General features: G+C 53.6%; 2 non-coding genes across 2 annotated transcripts; both read right to left on the bottom strand.

Moving 5' to 3' along the window:
- Positions 1–216: 216 nt before the first annotated feature.
- Positions 217–370, bottom strand: LOC145748688 (5.8S ribosomal RNA). The gene has a single exon (XR_014283286.1). It is a non-coding gene; the product is annotated as a 5.8S ribosomal RNA (ribosomal RNA).
- A 245-nt stretch (positions 371–615) lies between these two features.
- On the bottom strand, positions 616–2,425 carry LOC145747205 (small subunit ribosomal RNA). The gene has a single exon (XR_014281947.1). It is a non-coding gene; the product is annotated as a small subunit ribosomal RNA (ribosomal RNA).
- Positions 2,426–2,500: the final 75 nt, after the last annotated feature.

Below are 2,500 nucleotides of genomic sequence, written 5' to 3'. Positions count from 1 at the left end.
ACGCGTCGAGGCCCCCAGCTCGAGGTCGACAGCGCCGTCGTTGCGACTCGGGCGGCAAGCGGACGCGGCGCGGCTCGCCGGCCGCCACGCATCGCTGACGCGAGCCCGAATACCAAAACTTTCCACCTTCAACCGAGCGGCGATTGCCCGTCGCCGGGCATACGCACGCGAGCCGAGCCGTCGCGGAGCCGATCCCGCCGGCCGTTGTCGTTTCTGCGACCCTGAGACGGACGCGGTCCCGGGATGAACCCGAGGCCGCAATACGCGTTCAGATCGTCAATGCTCAATGTGTTCTGCAATTCACATTAAATCACGCAGCTTGCTGCGTCCTTCATCGACTCGCGAGCCGAGTGGTCCACCGCCAAGAGCCATCGTTTGTTTGTTTGCTTTTCGCTCTTCGATTCCTAACCTCGATTCGCCATCCGGCTGAAAAAATCGCGTGACGCCGAGCGGGTCGCGGTCGCAACAAATAGTGCGACAAGCCCGCGCACCGCATGAAGCCTTCGGGCACTCGACGCCGACAAAACAAGTTCCTGATCGCGGGGCGGCGGACGCGCCGAGGCACGTCGCCGTCCCGGTGTTTGCTCTTTCGCTCTTCGATTTTTTTTCTCGCGCTAATGATCCTTCCGCAGGTTCACCTACGGAAACCTTGTTACGACTTTTACTTCCTCTAAGTAATCAAGTTAGATCGTCTTTTCGGGCCAAGACCCAACCGTCGCCAGTCGAGCCCGGGCCCAATCGGAGGACCTCACTAAACCATTCAATCGGTAGTAGCGACGGGCGGTGTGTACAAAGGGCAGGGACGTAATCAACGCGAGCTAATGACTCGCGCTTACTGGGAATTCCTCGTTCAAGCGAAATAATTTCAATTCTCTATCCCTAGCACGACCGGGGTTCATCGGGTTACCCAGACCTTTCGGCCAAGGCGAACACACGTTGATCCGGTCAGTGTAGCGCGCGTGCGGCCCCGAACATCTAAGGGCATCACAGACCTGTTATTGCTCAATCTCGTGTGGCTAAACGCCACTAGTCCCTCTAAGAAGTTAAACGCCGGCCGGGAAGGCCGCGTAACTATTTAGCAAGCCAGAGTCTCGTTCGTTATCGGAATTAACCAGACAAATCGCTCCACCAACTAAGAACGGCCATGCACCACCACCCACAGAATCATGAAAGAGCTCTCAATCTGTCAATCCTCGCTGTGTCCGGGCCGGGTGAGATTTCCCGTGTTGAGTCAAATTAAGCCGCAGGCTCCACTCCTGGTGGTGCCCTTCCGTCAATTCCTTTAAGTTTCAGCTTTGCAACCATACTTCCCCCGGAACCCAAAGACTTTGGTTTCCCGCAAGCTGCCGGAGAGGTCGTCAAAATAACGCCCCCCGATCGCTAGTTGGCATCGTTTATAGTCAGAACTAGGACGGTATCTGATCGTCTTCGAACCTCTGACTTTCGCTCTTGATTAAAGAAAACATTCTTGGCAAATGCTTTCGCAGTCGTTCGTCTTGCGCCGATCCAAGAATTTCACCTCTAACGGCACAGTACGAATGCCCCCGTCCGTCCCTCTTAATCATTACCTCGCGCTCCGAAAACCAACAAAAAAGAACCGAGGTCCTATTTCATTATTCCATGCAACACTATCCAGGCGAAGCGCCTGCTTTGAACACTCTAATTTTTTCAAGGTAAACGTCCCGGCCGCCGCCGACACTCAGTCAAGAGCACCGACGGAAAACCGGAGGTAAAGCCAGAACGAACAGTGCACGCCTTGCGACGGACCGAACGCCTGCGCCCAAAATCCAACTACGAGCTTTTTAACCGCAACAACTTAAATATACACTTTTGGAGCTGGAATTACCGCGGCTGCTGGCACCAGACTTGCCCTCCAATGGATACTCGTTAAAATTTTTACAGTGTACTCATTCCAATTACAGGGCCTCGTTAGAGTCCTGTATCGTTATTTTTCGTCACTACCTCCCCGCGTCGGGAATGGGTAATTTGCGCGCCTGCTGCCTTCCTTGGATGTGGTAGCCGTTTCTCAGGCTCCCTCTCCGGAATCGAACCCTGATTCCCCGTTACCCGTAAGAACCTCGGTAGGCAGATACCGTACCGACGAAAGTTGATAGGGCAGACACTTGAATGATCCGTCGCCGGTGCAAGACCGTGCGATCAGCAAAGTTATCCCGAGTCGCCAACAAGACGAGCCGAAGCCCGGCAGGTTTTTGATATGATAAAGGCGCGCCTCCCGCAAGGTCGGCGCTTTTTGCATGTATTAGCTCTAGAATTACCACAGTTATCCAAGTAAAATTTACGATCAAATGAATCACGACTGATTTAATGAGCCATTCGCAGTTTTACCGTACGCAAGTTCGTACTGAGACATGCATGGCTTAATCTTTGAGACAAGCATATGACTACTGGCAGGATCAACCAGGTAACTATCGGCCGACAAAATACGCGAACGGAGTCTTTCGCTTTCCCCGTCGCGGTATCGCACTGTATTACTCAATCA

The sequence above is a fragment of the Corella eumyota genome, chromosome 3 (assembly GCF_963082875.1).
Source record: "Corella eumyota chromosome 3, kaCorEumy4.1, whole genome shotgun sequence".
NCBI lineage: Eukaryota > Metazoa > Chordata > Ascidiacea > Phlebobranchia > Corellidae > Corella > Corella eumyota.
This window is presented reverse-complemented; position numbering and strand designations above follow the sequence as displayed.